At 52.6% G+C, this 18,331-nt stretch overlaps 12 non-coding genes across 12 annotated transcripts; all 12 read left to right on the top strand.

The window, feature by feature from the left end:
- The first annotated feature begins 499 nt into the window (after nt 1-499).
- Nucleotides 500-618, top strand: LOC126440310 (5S ribosomal RNA). Its single transcript, XR_007581481.1, has one exon. It is a non-coding gene; the product is annotated as a 5S ribosomal RNA (ribosomal RNA).
- An 804-nt stretch (nt 619-1,422) lies between these two features.
- On the top strand, nt 1,423-1,541 carry LOC126440309 (5S ribosomal RNA). Its single transcript, XR_007581480.1, has one exon. It is a non-coding gene; the product is annotated as a 5S ribosomal RNA (ribosomal RNA).
- An 804-nt stretch (nt 1,542-2,345) lies between these two features.
- LOC126440308 (5S ribosomal RNA) lies at nt 2,346-2,464 on the top strand. The gene has a single exon (XR_007581479.1). It is a non-coding gene; the product is annotated as a 5S ribosomal RNA (ribosomal RNA).
- Nucleotides 2,465-3,268: 804 nt separating this feature from the next.
- Nucleotides 3,269-3,387, top strand: LOC126440307 (5S ribosomal RNA). Its single transcript, XR_007581478.1, has one exon. It is a non-coding gene; the product is annotated as a 5S ribosomal RNA (ribosomal RNA).
- An 804-nt stretch (nt 3,388-4,191) lies between these two features.
- LOC126440306 (5S ribosomal RNA) lies at nt 4,192-4,310 on the top strand. Its single transcript, XR_007581477.1, has one exon. It is a non-coding gene; the product is annotated as a 5S ribosomal RNA (ribosomal RNA).
- Nucleotides 4,311-5,114: 804 nt separating this feature from the next.
- LOC126440305 (5S ribosomal RNA) lies at nt 5,115-5,233 on the top strand. Its single transcript, XR_007581476.1, has one exon. It is a non-coding gene; the product is annotated as a 5S ribosomal RNA (ribosomal RNA).
- Nucleotides 5,234-6,039: 806 nt separating this feature from the next.
- LOC126440304 (5S ribosomal RNA) lies at nt 6,040-6,158 on the top strand. Its single transcript, XR_007581475.1, has one exon. It is a non-coding gene; the product is annotated as a 5S ribosomal RNA (ribosomal RNA).
- An 804-nt stretch (nt 6,159-6,962) lies between these two features.
- Nucleotides 6,963-7,081, top strand: LOC126440303 (5S ribosomal RNA). The gene has a single exon (XR_007581474.1). It is a non-coding gene; the product is annotated as a 5S ribosomal RNA (ribosomal RNA).
- Nucleotides 7,082-7,885: 804 nt separating this feature from the next.
- Nucleotides 7,886-8,004, top strand: LOC126440302 (5S ribosomal RNA). Its single transcript, XR_007581473.1, has one exon. It is a non-coding gene; the product is annotated as a 5S ribosomal RNA (ribosomal RNA).
- An 805-nt stretch (nt 8,005-8,809) lies between these two features.
- On the top strand, nt 8,810-8,928 carry LOC126440299 (5S ribosomal RNA). The gene has a single exon (XR_007581471.1). It is a non-coding gene; the product is annotated as a 5S ribosomal RNA (ribosomal RNA).
- A 7,676-nt stretch (nt 8,929-16,604) lies between these two features.
- Nucleotides 16,605-16,723, top strand: LOC126440298 (5S ribosomal RNA). Its single transcript, XR_007581470.1, has one exon. It is a non-coding gene; the product is annotated as a 5S ribosomal RNA (ribosomal RNA).
- Nucleotides 16,724-17,527: 804 nt separating this feature from the next.
- Nucleotides 17,528-17,646, top strand: LOC126440297 (5S ribosomal RNA). The gene has a single exon (XR_007581469.1). It is a non-coding gene; the product is annotated as a 5S ribosomal RNA (ribosomal RNA).
- Nucleotides 17,647-18,331: the final 685 nt, after the last annotated feature.

The raw sequence follows: 18,331 nt of genomic DNA, 5'->3' as shown, positions 1-18,331 counted from the left end.
TCTCGTCTCGTCCCGCAGACGTTTGTCGTGCTTGCGCTGTCATATGGACCACGACCCGAGCGGCAGCGAGCGGCAGTCGAGCAAAGTCGGGACAAGTCGGGACGCGGACAGGGACAGGAATGGTGTGAATGCACTGCAAACTACGCAGACACCTGGTGTGAGGCGAGGCGAGGCGAGGCGAGGAAGCCCACATCGCTACCAGTGGCGCCCTCCAGCACGACACTGCACCACCCCGCACAGGCCCTCCGCTGGACACCAGGGACAAGATGCGTCCTCCGCTAGTGCCGAAGGCTGCACGCGCCCAGCGAATGACAGGAGGTGCAACGAGCAGCAGTGCGTCTCACACACGCGGCGGTGGGGCGCGCCCCCCGCACGCGTCCTCGAGGAACTGGCTGTTGCGGAAGGAAGTGCTTTCGTCAAATGCGGCGGAAAACTAACATTTTGTGTGTTGGGAAAAAAGCCGAACGCGAATTCTGCCGTGCTCCTACATTAGATGCGCGCCAACGGCCATACCATGATGGATACACCGGTTCTCGTCCGATCACCGAAGTTAAGCATCATTGGGCCCAGTTAGTACTTGGATGGGTGACCACCTGGGAAACCTGGGTGCTGTTGGCTACCTTCCTTTTTTTTTTTTTCGTTTTCGTATTATGTCGCTACCCCTGCCAGCCCAATTTTCAAACTGCCTTTCTGTTGTGACAAAGATGCTTCCTTATGCCTTTTAAACTACTGTAATGGTACGAAAATGCAGTAATTAACTCGGTTTGAGGGAGAATGTGCTAACCAAGTTTGCAAAGAAGACTATGAAAACGACAAAACAGTACGAATCGGCAGGTGATTTCTGAAATACGTCACCGCCTATTGTTGTGTAGGAGTGTAGAGTTCCAAATTTGGTTTGTAATCATGACTTTATTCCTTAGTCGTCTCGTCTCGTCCCGCAGACGTTTGTCGTGCTTGCGCTGTCATATGGACCACGACCCGAGCGGCAGCGAGCGGCAGTCGAGCAAAGTCGGGACAAGTCGGGACGCGGACAGGGACAGGAATGGTGTGAATGCACTGCAAACTACGCAGACACCTGGTGTGAGGCGAGGCGAGGCGAGGCGAGGAAGCCCACATCGCTACCAGTGGCGCCCTCCAGCACGACACTGCACCACCCCGCACAGGCCCTCCGCTGGACACCAGGGACAAGATGCGTCCTCCGCTAGTGCCGAAGGCTGCACGCGCCCAGCGAATGACAGGAGGTGCAACGAGCAGCAGTGCGTCTCACACACGCGGCGGTGGGGCGCGCCCCCCGCACGCGTCCTCGAGGAACTGGCTGTTGCGGAAGGAAGTGCTTTCGTTAAATGCGGCGGAAAACTAACATTTTGTGTGTTGGGAAAAAAGCCGAACGCGAATTCTGCCGTGCTCCTACATTAGATGCGCGCCAACGGCCATACCATGATGGATACACCGGTTCTCGTCCGATCACCGAAGTTAAGCATCATTGGGCCCAGTTAGTACTTGGATGGGTGACCACCTGGGAAACCTGGGTGCTGTTGGCTACCTTCCTTTTTTTTTTTTTCGTTTTCGTATTATGTCGCTACCCCTGCCAGCCCAATTTTCAAACTGCCTTTCTGTTGTGACAAAGATGCTTCCTTATGCCTTTTAAACTACTGTAATGGTACGAAAATGCAGTAATTAACTCGGTTTGAGGGAGAATGTGCTAACCAAGTTTGCCAAGAAGACTTTGAAAACGACAAAACTGTACGAATCGGCAGGTGATTTCTGAAATACGTCACCGCCTATTGTTGTGTAGGAGTGTAGAGTTCCAAATTTGGTTTGTAATCATGACTTTATTCCTTAGTCGTCTCGTCTCGTCCCGCAGACGTTTGTCGTGCTTGCGCTGTCATATGGACCACGACCCGAGCGGCAGCGAGCGGCAGTCGAGCAAAGTCGGGACAAGTCGGGACGCGGACAGGGACAGGAATGGTGTGAATGCACTGCAAACTACGCAGACACCTGGTGTGAGGCGAGGCGAGGCGAGGCGAGGAAGCCCACATCGCTACCAGTGGCGCCCTCCAGCACGACACTGCACCACCCCGCACAGGCCCTCCGCTGGACACCAGGGACAAGATGCGTCCTCCGCTAGTGCCGAAGGCTGCACGCGCCCAGCGAATGACAGGAGGTGCAACGAGCAGCAGTGCGTCTCACACACGCGGCGGTGGGGCGCGCCCCCCGCACGCGTCCTCGAGGAACTGGCTGTTGCGGAAGGAAGTGCTTTCGTCAAATGCGGCGGAAAACTAACATTTTGTGTGTTGGGAAAAAAGCCGAACGCGAATTCTGCCGTGCTCCTACATTAGATGCGCGCCAACGGCCATACCATGATGGATACACCGGTTCTCGTCCGATCACCGAAGTTAAGCATCATTGGGCCCAGTTAGTACTTGGATGGGTGACCACCTGGGAAACCTGGGTGCTGTTGGCTACCTTCCTTTTTTTTTTTTTCGTTTTCGTATTATGTCGCTACCCCTGCCAGCCCAATTTTCAAACTGCCTTTCTGTTGTGACAAAGATGCTTCCTTATGCCTTTTAAACTACTGTAATGGTACGAAAATGCAGTAATTAACTCGGTTTGAGGGAGAATGTGCTAACCAAGTTTGCAAAGAAGACTATGAAAACGACAAAACAGTACGAATCGGCAGGTGATTTCTGAAATACGTCACCGCCTATTGTTGTGTAGGAGTGTAGAGTTCCAAATTTGGTTTGTAATCATGACTTTATTCCTTAGTCGTCTCGTCTCGTCCCGCAGACGTTTGTCGTGCTTGCGCTGTCATATGGACCACGACCCGAGCGGCAGCGAGCGGCAGTCGAGCAAAGTCGGGACAAGTCGGGACGCGGACAGGGACAGGAATGGTGTGAATGCACTGCAAACTACGCAGACACCTGGTGTGAGGCGAGGCGAGGCGAGGCGAGGAAGCCCACATCGCTACCAGTGGCGCCCTCCAGCACGACACTGCACCACCCCGCACAGGCCCTCCGCTGGACACCAGGGACAAGATGCGTCCTCCGCTAGTGCCGAAGGCTGCACGCGCCCAGCGAATGACAGGAGGTGCAACGAGCAGCAGTGCGTCTCACACACGCGGCGGTGGGGCGCGCCCCCCGCACGCGTCCTCGAGGAACTGGCTGTTGCGGAAGGAAGTGCTTTCGTTAAATGCGGCGGAAAACTAACATTTTGTGTGTTGGGAAAAAAGCCGAACGCGAATTCTGCCGTGCTCCTACATTAGATGCGCGCCAACGGCCATACCATGATGGATACACCGGTTCTCGTCCGATCACCGAAGTTAAGCATCATTGGGCCCAGTTAGTACTTGGATGGGTGACCACCTGGGAAACCTGGGTGCTGTTGGCTACCTTCCTTTTTTTTTTTTTCGTTTTCGTATTATGTCGCTACCCCTGCCAGCCCAATTTTCAAACTGCCTTTCTGTTGTGACAAAGATGCTTCCTTATGCCTTTTAAACTACTGTAATGGTACGAAAATGCAGTAATTAACTCGGTTTGAGGGAGAATGTGCTAACCAAGTTTGCCAAGAAGACTTTGAAAACGACAAAACTGTACGAATCGGCAGGTGATTTCTGAAATACGTCACCGCCTATTGTTGTGTAGGAGTGTAGAGTTCCAAATTTGGTTTGTAATCATGACTTTATTCCTTAGTCGTCTCGTCTCGTCCCGCAGACGTTTGTCGTGCTTGCGCTGTCATATGGACCACGACCCGAGCGGCAGCGAGCGGCAGTCGAGCAAAGTCGGGACAAGTCGGGACGCGGACAGGGACAGGAATGGTGTGAATGCACTGCAAACTACGCAGACACCTGGTGTGAGGCGAGGCGAGGCGAGGCGAGGAAGCCCACATCGCTACCAGTGGCGCCCTCCAGCACGACACTGCACCACCCCGCACAGGCCCTCCGCTGGACACCAGGGACAAGATGCGTCCTCCGCTAGTGCCGAAGGCTGCACGCGCCCAGCGAATGACAGGAGGTGCAACGAGCAGCAGTGCGTCTCACACACGCGGCGGTGGGGCGCGCCCCCCGCACGCGTCCTCGAGGAACTGGCTGTTGCGGAAGGAAGTGCTTTCGTCAAATGCGGCGGAAAACTAACATTTTGTGTGTTGGGAAAAAAGCCGAACGCGAATTCTGCCGTGCTCCTACATTAGATGCGCGCCAACGGCCATACCATGATGGATACACCGGTTCTCGTCCGATCACCGAAGTTAAGCATCATTGGGCCCAGTTAGTACTTGGATGGGTGACCACCTGGGAAACCTGGGTGCTGTTGGCTACCTTCCTTTTTTTTTTTTTCGTTTTCGTATTATGTCGCTACCCCTGCCAGCCCAATTTTCAAACTGCCTTTCTGTTGTGACAAAGATGCTTCCTTATGCCTTTTAAACTACTGTAATGGTACGAAAATGCAGTAATTAACTCGGTTTGAGGGAGAATGTGCTAACCAAGTTTGCAAAGAAGACTATGAAAACGACAAAACAGTACGAATCGGCAGGTGATTTCTGAAATACGTCACCGCCTATTGTTGTGTAGGAGTGTAGAGTTCCAAATTTGGTTTGTAATCATGACTTTATTCCTTAGTCGTCTCGTCTCGTCCCGCAGACGTTTGTCGTGCTTGCGCTGTCATATGGACCACGACCCGAGCGGCAGCGAGCGGCAGTCGAGCAAAGTCGGGACAAGTCGGGACGCGGACAGGGACAGGAATGGTGTGAATGCACTGCAAACTACGCAGACACCTGGTGTGAGGCGAGGCGAGGCGAGGCGAGGAAGCCCACATCGCTACCAGTGGCGCCCTCCAGCACGACACTGCACCACCCCGCACAGGCCCTCCGCTGGACACCAGGGACAAGATGCGTCCTCCGCTAGTGCCGAAGGCTGCACGCGCCCAGCGAATGACAGGAGGTGCAACGAGCAGCAGTGCGTCTCACACACGCGGCGGTGGGGCGCGCCCCCCGCACGCGTCCTCGAGGAACTGGCTGTTGCGGAAGGAAGTGCTTTCGTCAAATGCGGCGGAAAACTAACATTTTGTGTGTTGGGAAAAAAGCCGAACGCGAATTCTGCCGTGCTCCTACATTAGATGCGCGCCAACGGCCATACCATGATGGATACACCGGTTCTCGTCCGATCACCGAAGTTAAGCATCATTGGGCCCAGTTAGTACTTGGATGGGTGACCACCTGGGAAACCTGGGTGCTGTTGGCTACCTTCCTTTTTTTTTTTTTTTCGTTTTCGTATTATGTCGCTACCCCTGCCAGCCCAATTTTCAAACTGCCTTTCTGTTGTGACAAAGATGCTTCCTTATGCCTTTTAAACTACTGTAATGGTACGAAAATGCAGTAATTAACTCGGTTTGAGGGAGAATGTGCTAACCAAGTTTGCCAAGAAGACTTTGAAAACGACAAAACTGTACGAATCGGCAGGTGATTTCTGAAATACGTCACCGCCTATTGTTGTGTAGGAGTGTAGAGTTCCAAATTTGGTTTGTAATCATGACTTTATTCCTTAGTCGTCTCGTCTCGTCCCGCAGACGTTTGTCGTGCTTGCGCTGTCATATGGACCACGACCCGAGCGGCAGCGAGCGGCAGTCGAGCAAAGTCGGGACAAGTCGGGACGCGGACAGGGACAGGAATGGTGTGAATGCACTGCAAACTACGCAGACACCTGGTGTGAGGCGAGGCGAGGCGAGGCGAGGAAGCCCACATCGCTACCAGTGGCGCCCTCCAGCACGACACTGCACCACCCCGCACAGGCCCTCCGCTGGACACCAGGGACAAGATGCGTCCTCCGCTAGTGCCGAAGGCTGCACGCGCCCAGCGAATGACAGGAGGTGCAACGAGCAGCAGTGCGTCTCACACACGCGGCGGTGGGGCGCGCCCCCCGCACGCGTCCTCGAGGAACTGGCTGTTGCGGAAGGAAGTGCTTTCGTCAAATGCGGCGGAAAACTAACATTTTGTGTGTTGGGAAAAAAGCCGAACGCGAATTCTGCCGTGCTCCTACATTAGATGCGCGCCAACGGCCATACCATGATGGATACACCGGTTCTCGTCCGATCACCGAAGTTAAGCATCATTGGGCCCAGTTAGTACTTGGATGGGTGACCACCTGGGAAACCTGGGTGCTGTTGGCTACCTTCCTTTTTTTTTTTTTCGTTTTCGTATTATGTCGCTACCCCTGCCAGCCCAATTTTCAAACTGCCTTTCTGTTGTGACAAAGATGCTTCCTTATGCCTTTTAAACTACTGTAATGGTACGAAAATGCAGTAATTAACTCGGTTTGAGGGAGAATGTGCTAACCAAGTTTGCAAAGAAGACTATGAAAACGACAAAACAGTACGAATCGGCAGGTGATTTCTGAAATACGTCACCGCCTATTGTTGTGTAGGAGTGTAGAGTTCCAAATTTGGTTTGTAATCATGACTTTATTCCTTAGTCGTCTCGTCTCGTCCCGCAGACGTTTGTCGTGCTTGCGCTGTCATATGGACCACGACCCGAGCGGCAGCGAGCGGCAGTCGAGCAAAGTCGGGACAAGTCGGGACGCGGACAGGGACAGGAATGGTGTGAATGCACTGCAAACTACGCAGACACCTGGTGTGAGGCGAGGCGAGGCGAGGCGAGGAAGCCCACATCGCTACCAGTGGCGCCCTCCAGCACGACACTGCACCACCCCGCACAGGCCCTCCGCTGGACACCAGGGACAAGATGCGTCCTCCGCTAGTGCCGAAGGCTGCACGCGCCCAGCGAATGACAGGAGGTGCAACGAGCAGCAGTGCGTCTCACACACGCGGCGGTGGGGCGCGCCCCCCGCACGCGTCCTCGAGGAACTGGCTGTTGCGGAAGGAAGTGCTTTCGTCAAATGCGGCGGAAAACTAACATTTTGTGTGTTGGGAAAAAAGCCGAACGCGAATTCTGCCGTGCTCCTACATTAGATGCGCGCCAACGGCCATACCATGATGGATACACCGGTTCTCGTCCGATCACCGAAGTTAAGCATCATTGGGCCCAGTTAGTACTTGGATGGGTGACCACCTGGGAAACCTGGGTGCTGTTGGCTACCTTCCTTTTTTTTTTTTTCGTTTTCGTATTATGTCGCTACCCCTGCCAGCCCAATTTTCAAACTGCCTTTCTGTTGTGACAAAGATGCTTCCTTATGCCTTTTAAACTACTGTAATGGTACGAAAATGCAGTAATTAACTCGGTTTGAGGGAGAATGTGCTAACCAAGTTTGCAAAGAAGACTATGAAAACGACAAAACAGTACGAATCGGCAGGTGATTTCTGAAATACGTCACCGCCTATTGTTGTGTAGGAGTGTAGAGTTCCAAATTTGGTTTGTAATCATGACTTTATTCCTTAGTCGTCTCGTCTCGTCCCGCAGACGTTTGTCGTGCTTGCGCTGTCATATGGACCACGACCCGAGCGGCAGCGAGCGGCAGTCGAGCAAAGTCGGGACAAGTCGGGACGCGGACAGGGACAGGAATGGTGTGAATGCACTGCAAACTACGCAGACACCTGGTGTGAGGCGAGGCGAGGCGAGGCGAGGAAGCCCACATCGCTACCAGTGGCGCCCTCCAGCACGACACTGCACCACCCCGCACAGGCCCTCCGCTGGACACCAGGGACAAGATGCGTCCTCCGCTAGTGCCGAAGGCTGCACGCGCCCAGCGAATGACAGGAGGTGCAACGAGCAGCAGTGCGTCTCACACACGCGGCGGTGGGGCGCGCCCCCCGCACGCGTCCTCGAGGAACTGGCTGTTGCGGAAGGAAGTGCTTTCGTCAAATGCGGCGGAAAACTAACATTTTGTGTGTTGGGAAAAAAGCCGAACGCGAATTCTGCCGTGCTCCTACATTAGATGCGCGCCAACGGCCATACCATGATGGATACACCGGTTCTCGTCCGATCACCGAAGTTAAGCATCATTGGGCCCAGTTAGTACTTGGATGGGTGACCACCTGGGAAACCTGGGTGCTGTTGGCTACCTTCCTTTTTTTTTTTTTTCGTTTTCGTATTATGTCGCTACCCCTGCCAGCCCAATTTTCAAACTGCCTTTCTGTTGTGACAAAGATGCTTCCTTATGCCTTTTAAACTACTGTAATGGTACGAAAATGCAGTAATTAACTCGGTTTGAGGGAGAATGTGCTAACCAAGTTTGCCAAGAAGACTTTGAAAACGACAAAACTGTACGAATCGGCAGGTGATTTCTGAAATACGTCACCGCCTATTGTTGTGTAGGAGTGTAGAGTTCCAAATTTGGTTTGTAATCATGACTTTATTCCTTAGTCGTCTCGTCTCGTCCCGCAGACGTTTGTCGTGCTTGCGCTGTCATATGGACCACGACCCGAGCGGCAGCGAGCGGCAGTCGAGCAAAGTCGGGACAAGTCGGGACGCGGACAGGGACAGGAATGGTGTGAATGCACTGCAAACTACGCAGACACCTGGTGTGAGGCGAGGCGAGGCGAGGCGAGGAAGCCCACATCGCTACCAGTGGCGCCCTCCAGCACGACACTGCACCACCCCGCACAGGCCCTCCGCTGGACACCAGGGACAAGATGCGTCCTCCGCTAGTGCCGAAGGCTGCACGCGCCCAGCGAATGACAGGAGGTGCAACGAGCAGCAGTGCGTCTCACACACGCGGCGGTGGGGCGCGCCCCCCGCACGCGTCCTCGAGGAACTGGCTGTTGCGGAAGGAAGTGCTTTCGTCAAATGCGGCGGAAAACTAACATTTTGTGTGTTGGGAAAAAAGCCGAACGCGAATTCTGCCGTGCTCCTACATTAGATGCGCGCCAACGGCCATACCATGATGGATACACCGGTTCTCGTCCGATCACCGAAGTTAAGCATCATTGGGCCCAGTTAGTACTTGGATGGGTGACCACCTGGGAAACCTGGGTGCTGTTGGCTACCTTCCTTTTTTTTTTTTTCGTTTTCGTATTATGTCGCTACCCCTGCCAGCCCAATTTTCAAACTGCCTTTCTGTTGTGACAAAGATGCTTCCTTATGCCTTTTAAACTACTGTAATGGTACGAAAATGCAGTAATTAACTCGGTTTGAGGGAGAATGTGCTAACCAAGTTTGCAAAGAAGACTATGAAAACGACAAAACAGTACGAATCGGCAGGTGATTTCTGAAATACGTCACCGCCTATTGTTGTGTAGGAGTGTAGAGTTCCAAATTTGGTTTGTAATCATGACTTTATTCCTTAGTCGTCTCGTCTCGTCCCGCAGACGTTTGTCGTGCTTGCGCTGTCATATGGACCACGACCCGAGCGGCAGCGAGCGGCAGTCGAGCAAAGTCGGGACAAGTCGGGACGCGGACAGGGACAGGAATGGTGTGAATGCACTGCAAACTACGCAGACACCTGGTGTGAGGCGAGGCGAGGCGAGGCGAGGAAGCCCACATCGCTACCAGTGGCGCCCTCCAGCACGACACTGCACCACCCCGCACAGGCCCTCCGCTGGACACCAGGGACAAGATGCGTCCTCCGCTAGTGTCGAAGGCTGCACGCGCCCAGCAACACCTCGCTGCTGAGCGCGCTGTACTTCCGTCTGCGACTTGGTCGGCGGCGCCTCGTGTGCCGTCTGTCTTCTGCCTCGCGGCTACATTTCATCAAGTCCGTAAGTAATGGAAAGTTTCTATGATGCTAGTGAAGAGCGTGAAAATAACGTACAATGTGAATTCGATAGTTCCGTTGGCAAACCGTCCGCGTTCGAAATTCATCGTTGGATACTCGAGGAATTGTGTTTATCGACCGATGACGTTCTTGGTGTTCAGTTTGACACTTTTATTAATTCTGTGTTTTTGAAGTTGAAAACTCCGGAATTATGTGATACTGTTGTCAATGTCAATGATGGCGTCCGTAAATTTAGACATCTAGACGGTCGCATTAGTAACGTAAATATTTCTCATGGTGGGTTTGGCCTTCGAAATGTTCGTGTGTTCAACTTGCCTTTTGAAATCCGGAATGACACCATATCTCGTCATTTGCGGCCGTACGGGACCGTGCTATCTGTTACTAAAGAAAAGTGGTCCTCCGCCTATGTTTTTCAAGTTGAAAATGGCGTGAGGAGTGTAAAGATGGTCGTACGTCAACATATTCCGTCCTTCTTGCTAGTTAACGGTCATCGTGCTTTCATAACATATAGTGGTCAACCTCAGACGTGTTCTTTTTGTGGTGCTGTCGGTCATTACCGACAAAACTGCCCTAAACGCAGGCCGCCTGTTCAGTTGCCACGTGAGGATATTTTAGGTGGGCCTAGTTTTGCCTCCGTTGCCGCGACGAGTTTAGGTTCCGCCCCCCCCGCACGTGTGCCACTCGCGGCCGCCCCCCCTGTACCGGCCGCCGCTGACGCCATGGATACGTCTGTTCCCGATAGTGACTCTGTTTCTGTACCTCCTGTTGAGCCCTCTTTGGTCGCGGATGCGACACCTGTACCTATTACTAAAAAAACCGGTAGTGGACGATGTTTCACCGGCATCCGTGCCGCTGTCGGCCGTTGTTCCGCATCCTGTCCCGGTTGCGGAACCCGATAAATCGGCGGTTGTTCCAACTCCCGTCCCCGACGGTGTCTCTGCTGCCGGTGATGTTGTTGTTGACAGTGAGGCTTTTACTGCGCCTAAACCCCGTAGAGACCGGAATGTTGCTCGGGCTTCTGGCACACCGCGTTTGCGTAGTGCCAGTAGTTCTGCTTCTTTCGATACGCGTGGTGTTTCGGCCAAAAATCGGAGTCCGTCTCCGGTGGCGCGTTCTCCTGCCCCCCCTCACGCTCAGTCGGTTGGTCAACCGACCTCCCGACAGCCGGCCGCGCGCTCCGGGGCCGATCTCGGCCAGCGCCCGTCTCAGGGAGGGGGCGGCAGGCGCCAGGCGAAAAAGCAGCAATCTTCCCGCACCCAGCCGGAGGGTGCTGTAGTAACTGCCACGCAACAACGTGATATCACGGTTCAACACCTAAAAACATTTTTGAGTCAGCCGTTTTCCGCTGCTGATTCCGACATGGCGGTAGATCCGCCTGTGTCTGTGACACCGCCCCCCTTACCAACAAAACGAAAGGCCGAAGATTCGCACCATCGTCGTGCCCCCCCTTCCACCCACGATTTGGTGCCGGCCTTATCTTCTGATGTCGCAATGCCCGCTGTGGAGCATTCCGTCGCAGGGGATCCCGTCACAGTTTCCGGGACCCCACCGCCCCCGCCCCCCCCTCCTAGTCAATCACGGGCATGGTCGGAGGATGTTGAGGCAGGTGAATCCCATTAGTGCGACTCTTTGTATGTCCTTCCCCCTCCGCGCACGTTGGTATATTTTATTGTGTTTTAAGCGTTTTCATGTTTTTCTGTTATTGTTTTTTTCCCTGTGGTCTACGTGTATATGTTTCACGACTGTAGCCAGTGGAACATTTTAACGGTAAATCTTAATAAGCTGCGAAATCCGCAGAAAGCTACGCTTCTTAAGGGTTTTTTGTATGATAATCACTGTCACGTCGCCTTTTTACAAGAGGTGACTTGTGAAGCGCTTTTATATTTGAACGATTTTACTGATTTTATTGTGATTGACAATGTTGCGCCTGATTCTGATACGGGCACTGCCATTTTAGTACGTTCTGGCTTACCTGTTTCTAATGTTGACATTTTACCGACCGGTCGTGCTGTTGCCTGTACCATTTTTGGCATTGTGTTTGTGAATGTGTACGCTCCGTCGGGAAATGTTAAACCGGCCAGGGCTGAATTTTATGGTAGGGATTTATGTCAGCTTTTATCTAGGAATGTCGATACTTTAATCGTCGGGGGTGATTTTAATTGTGTTTTAGACGACAGAGATCAGGAGCCGCGTCCGAACAAATGCCACGAACTGGGTGCTTTGGTCACTAGTTTTCATTTGCTCGACACGTGGCGTGTTTTACACCCCGATTTCACTTATTTCACATATTTTTACGGTGCGGGGCGTAGCCGTCTCGATCGCATTTATGTGTCTAGGCAGTTGTCTGCCCGTATTTGTACTGCTGACGTGACTCCTGTCATATTTTCCGACCACTCCAGCTATTCCTGTCGTCTTTTATTACCTCGTTTGTGTGTTCCTCGTCGTACTAATTTGTGGAAGTTTAATTGTAGTTTACTTAATGACGACCATTTTGTGACTAGTTTTACCCGTATGTGGCAGAGGTTGGTGCGGACTCGCGGCGGTCATAGTAGCACCATTGAGTGGTGGGTTGCGATCGCTAAGCCGGCGATTCGCAACTTTTTAATCGATTACAGCCGTGAGGCGGCACGCTGGCGGCGGGCGACGGCTCGCTTCCGCCAGGATTGTTTACGCGATTTGGCGTTGCGAGTGACGTCACAGCCCGATTTGTTGCCCACTCTGAAGCGATTTCAAGCTCAGCTTTTAATTGACATGCGTGCCGCTAGTGATGGGGTGACCGTCCGCAGTCAGCCTGCAGGTTTTGTTGCTGGGGAACCTCTGTCCATTTATCATTTAAGCCGGGAACGCAAACGCCGCGAACGTTTGCGCATTACTGTTTGGCAGTTGCGGAACGGCGGTCGGACTTCCGTACAGTCGGACATTGAAAACGATATCTTTGAACATTTTGCATCGCTTTTCCGTGCTGTTGACGTTGATTCCGATACGTTGCGAGATTTCTTGCGGGTTGTTCCACATGTTTTAACTCGCCCGGACAGGCATCTTTTAAATGACGCCTATACGTCTGATGAAGTTTTCGACGCCGTTCGGCGGAGTCCCAAAGGGAAGTCTCCGGGTCCCGATGGGATTCCTGCGGAATTTTATTCGAAATTTTTTCCTCTTTTAAGTGAGATTTTAGTGGATTTAGCGAACGATCTTCGCCATGGTGTGACTGTACCAACTGCTTTTGTGGAGGGGGTTGTGACGCTTGTTCCCAAATCCCGTGCTGTACCTCATATCGATGCTGTCCGTCCGATTACTTTATTAAATGCTGATTACAAGATCGTTACGCGTTGCGTCGCGCAGCGACTTAAAAACGTCTTGCCGACCGTACTTAGTGATCAGCAAACATGTGCGGTCCGAGATCGGAATATCTTTGACGCTATCCTTGCGTACCGAGACTGTATAGGATATGTGAAAAGTGCTCGGCTCCGGACAGCGGCGATTTTATTAGTTGACTTTAAAAATGCCTTTGACCGCATTAGTCATTTTTATTTGCGTCGGGTTATGGTACGCATGGGGTTTGGTTATCTATTTACCCGATTCGTGACGCATTTGTTGCAACCTGCTACTTCCCGTATATGTGTCAATGGTCGTCTCACTCCTGCTTTCCGTGTGGGTCGCTCCGTGCGGCAGGGGTGTCCGCTTTCCATGGCGCTTTTTGCCATTGCGCTGGATCCCCTCCTCCGTTCTATCAGTCAGGAATGTCGCGGCATTCAGATGGGGACTACCAGATTGGTTTGTCGCGCATATGCTGATGACCTTGGCGTATTTATTGAACATATCGACGACGTTGACAGGTTGCATGTTGTTTTGCACAACTTTGGAAAAGCTACGGGGGCGGTTATCAATCCCCGGAAAACTGTGCTTTTGCCGCTCACCGCCCGCGCACGTACCCTGCATAGGGATTGGTTTTGTGTCCAGCAGCAGCCTACCGTTCTTGGGATACTTCTATCTTCGAACCCACAGCAGATGGCAGCCTTGAATTGGCGGCCTACGCTGTATCGGATTCGTGCGGTTGCCAGGATCTATGCGGTCCGGAATGTGGCCCTTCGGGATAAGGTGCATTTGATAAATGTCAATATCTTGGCGAGAGCATGGTACCTTGCGCAGGTTCTCCCGGTTCCCAAGCAGTTGGGGCGCGCCATCCAACAGGCGGTTTACTGGTTTTTATGGAGGGGGGAGATTTTCAAGGTATCGCATGCTGTCTGCACCTTGGACCTGTCCGATGGCGGTTTAGGACTAGTTGATTTTTCCGCCAAATGTGCGGCCCTTTTTTGGAAGCGAACTACTGCTGTTATTCAGAAAGCTCCTTGCGGTCCCACTGCGTTTGTTTTTAATCGTTACCGTCCTCTTTCTGAAGTGGCCCCTGTTTCTGTGTCGCACATCCCGTTCTACCTTTCTTACGTGCGCCGCTACTTTCTTGATAATAGTTACCTGGCGCTTTGTGACCTCTCCGTCCACACGGTTAGCGCTGTCTGCACGGCTTTCCGCGGACCTCCCGTTCGCTGCAAGTGGGAGTATCGGTTGCCACGCTGCAACTGGGTGGCAGTGTGGAAAAACCTCGCCAATGACGTTCTCCCGGCTTCCGTCCACGCGGTGTGGTACAAGGTGGTGCATCGCACCATCCCTACCAACTCCAAACTTCATTCTATAAATCTCATCCCGTCTGGTGGGTGTGACGTGTGTGCTGCCGACGACACTATTGAACACCGCTTTGCGTGTGACCGCTTCCGCCGTGTTTGGGAAGTCGCCAGGGACATGATTCGTTTGATTCAGAGGGTGGACACTCGCACTGTTACAGTGGATGCTGTCTTAATTCCGCAGTGTGTCGTTTACCCCACCACGAAGCGAAATGCCACGGTGTGGATCTTTGGCCACACAGTGTTTGCTCTCTTCTCCCTCAAGTTGTCTACCGATCTGGACTTTCTCACCTATTTATGGACCCAACATCTTCAGATTCAGGCATCGCCACACTATCGGCGAAATTTTGCTAATTTTTTGCAGGTCGCACTGGCGCATGCTTTTGCACGGCTTTCCGTATCTGCGTAGCATCGACGTTTTATTTTCTCTTATCTCTTCACTTGCCTTTGAGCGACACGATATGAATATGCGTTACTGCGGCTTTTTCAAATTTTCTGGAACGACACTTGACGTCCCTTGATTACCGAACGAAATCAGAAGTCTTTTCGTTTTTTCTGGGCGTTCTTGCCATATTTTCTGTTTTGCCCTGTGCGTCAGTTTTCTTAATTTCATTATTCGTTTTTTCCCAGTTTGTGGCGTGACGGGAATTTTGCTGCTGTTTCAGTTCTCAGTCTTGGTGGTGACTGTTTTGCGTTTTTCTCTGTTTTTTTCATTATTTTCATTTCACTTATTGTTGAGCACTCTCAAGTCTCGTCACGTGTCTGTGCTCGCCACTCTTTAAACTTTTGTCGGTGTGGAATTTCACGCCGGTGTCCCGCATTATGGTTTGTTTTAAGGTCGATATGAGTGACGGCGGGTGTGGGGGCGGCACTGTGGCCAGGCCTCAGGTTCCTTGACCCCTGCCCTCCTTGCCGCCAGCTGCCTACCGCGCTCATTGCCCGACCGCTTGCTTTTAACAACGGATTTGTTACTTTACTTAGTTTTCTATACTTTGTTAGAGGGACCTCCCGGGCCTTATTTACTTTTCACGCGGGTTTGCGACTTGTTCTTTTGAGCGAAGCCCTTCTTCCTCGTTTTTTTTCCCCCCACATTTGGTCGGTAGAATTTTTTACCGCCGATCTATGGAAGAACTTTTCCGTTTGTTTTTTTTTTCCTTACTTTTCCTTATTTTTCAACGTTGTTCAGTCTTGCCCTCCCCTTCGCTGGACGTGCCGTCCCTCCGTCATCAGACGGGGACCCTTTCCGGTTCCATCCGGCGCATACCATCTGCGACCGGCGAGAAGGAGCACCTGTTACGCCCCCTCTTCGTTCATCGTACTGCACGACCAACAGCATCGTTTTATAGCTGAGAAGCTCGCCGGCGAAGGCGTATTGTGGAGAGCGAAAAGGCCGGGCTATAAGGGGAGTTGGGAGGCCCGTAAAAAAAAAAAAAAAAAAAACAAAAAAAAGGTGCTGTTGGCTACCTTCCTTTTTTTTTTTTTTCGTTTTCGTATTATGTCGCTACCCCTGCCAGCCCAATTTTCAAACTGCCTTTCTGTTGTGACAAAGATGCTTCCTTATGCCTTTTAAACTACTGTAATGGTACGAAAATGCAGTAATTAACTCGGTTTGAGGGAGAATGTGCTAACCAAGTTTGCCAAGAAGACTTTGAAAACGACAAAACTGTACGAATCGGCAGGTGATTTCTGAAATACGTCACCGCCTATTGTTGTGTAGGAGTGTAGAGTTCCAAATTTGGTTTGTAATCATGACTTTATTCCTTAGTCGTCTCGTCTCGTCCCGCAGACGTTTGTCGTGCTTGCGCTGTCATATGGACCACGACCCGAGCGGCAGCGAGCGGCAGTCGAGCAAAGTCGGGACAAGTCGGGACGCGGACAGGGACAGGAATGGTGTGAATGCACTGCAAACTACGCAGACACCTGGTGTGAGGCGAGGCGAGGCGAGGCGAGGAAGCCCACATCGCTACCAGTGGCGCCCTCCAGCACGACACTGCACCACCCCGCACAGGCCCTCCGCTGGACACCAGGGACAAGATGCGTCCTCCGCTAGTGCCGAAGGCTGCACGCGCCCAGCGAATGACAGGAGGTGCAACGAGCAGCAGTGCGTCTCACACACGCGGCGGTGGGGCGCGCCCCCCGCACGCGTCCTCGAGGAACTGGCTGTTGCGGAAGGAAGTGCTTTCGTCAAATGCGGCGGAAAACTAACATTTTGTGTGTTGGGAAAAAAGCCGAACGCGAATTCTGCCGTGCTCCTACATTAGATGCGCGCCAACGGCCATACCATGATGGATACACCGGTTCTCGTCCGATCACCGAAGTTAAGCATCATTGGGCCCAGTTAGTACTTGGATGGGTGACCACCTGGGAAACCTGGGTGCTGTTGGCTACCTTCCTTTTTTTTTTTTTCGTTTTCGTATTATGTCGCTACCCCTGCCAGCCCAATTTTCAAACTGCCTTTCTGTTGTGACAAAGATGCTTCCTTATGCCTTTTAAACTACTGTAATGGTACGAAAATGCAGTAATTAACTCGGTTTGAGGGAGAATGTGCTAACCAAGTTTGCAAAGAAGACTATGAAAACGACAAAACAGTACGAATCGGCAGGTGATTTCTGAAATACGTCACCGCCTATTGTTGTGTAGGAGTGTAGAGTTCCAAATTTGGTTTGTAATCATGACTTTATTCCTTAGTCGTCTCGTCTCGTCCCGCAGACGTTTGTCGTGCTTGCGCTGTCATATGGACCACGACCCGAGCGGCAGCGAGCGGCAGTCGAGCAAAGTCGGGACAAGTCGGGACGCGGACAGGGACAGGAATGGTGTGAATGCACTGCAAACTACGCAGACACCTGGTGTGAGGCGAGGCGAGGCGAGGCGAGGAAGCCCACATCGCTACCAGTGGCGCCCTCCAGCACGACACTGCACCACCCCGCACAGGCCCTCCGCTGGACACCAGGGACAAGATGCGTCCTCCGCTAGTGCCGAAGGCTGCACGCGCCCAGCGAATGACAGGAGGTGCAACGAGCAGCAGTGCGTCTCACACACGCGGCGGTGGGGCGCGCCCCCCGCACGCGTCCTCGAGGAACTGGCTGTTGCGGAAGGAAGTGCTTTCGTCAAATGCGGCGGAAAACTAACATTTTGTGTGTTGGGAAAAAAGCCGAACGCGAATTCTGCCGTGCTCCTACATTAGATGCGCGCCAACGGCCATACCATGATGGATACACCGGTTCTCGTCCGATCACCGAAGTTAAGCATCATTGGGCCCAGTTAGTACTTGGATGGGTGACCACCTGGGAAACCTGGGTGCTGTTGGCTACCTTCCTTTTTTTTTTTTTTCGTTTTCGTATTATGTCGCTACCCCTGCCAGCCCAATTTTCAAACTGCCTTTCTGTTGTGACAAAGATGCTTCCTTATGCCTTTTAAACTACTGTAATGGTACGAAAATGCAGTAATTAACTCGGTTTGAGGGAGAATGTGCTAACCAAGTTTGCCAAGAAGACTTTGAAAACGACAAAACTGTACGAATCGGCAGGTGATTTCTGAAATACGTCACCGCCTATTGTTGTGTAGGAGTGTAGAGTTCCAAATTTGGTTTGTAATCATGACTTTATTCCTTAGTCGTCTCGTCTCGTCCCGCAGACGTTTGTCGTGCTTGCGCTGTCATATGGACCACGACCCGAGCGGCAGCGAGCGGCAGTCGAGCAAAGTCGGGACAAGTCGGGACGCGGACAGGGACAGGAATGGTGTGAATGCACTGCAAACTACGCAGACACCTGGTGTGAGGCGAGGCGAGGCGAGGCGAGGAAGCCCACATCGCTACCAGTGGCGCCCTCCAGCACGACACTGCACCACCCCGCACAGGCCCTCCGCTGGACACCAGGGACAAGATGCGTCCTCCGCTAGTGCCGAAGGCTGCACGCGCCCAGCGAATGACAGGAGGTGCAACGAGCAGCAGTGCGTCTCACACACGCGGCGGTGGGGCGCGCCCCCCGCACGCGTC

Source organism: Schistocerca serialis, unplaced genomic scaffold (genome assembly GCF_023864345.2).
Source record: "Schistocerca serialis cubense isolate TAMUIC-IGC-003099 unplaced genomic scaffold, iqSchSeri2.2 HiC_scaffold_1357, whole genome shotgun sequence".
Classification (NCBI taxonomy): domain Eukaryota; kingdom Metazoa; phylum Arthropoda; class Insecta; order Orthoptera; family Acrididae; genus Schistocerca; species Schistocerca serialis.
The sequence above is the reverse complement of the archived record's forward strand: the minus strand, read 5'-3'. Positions and strand labels throughout refer to the sequence as shown.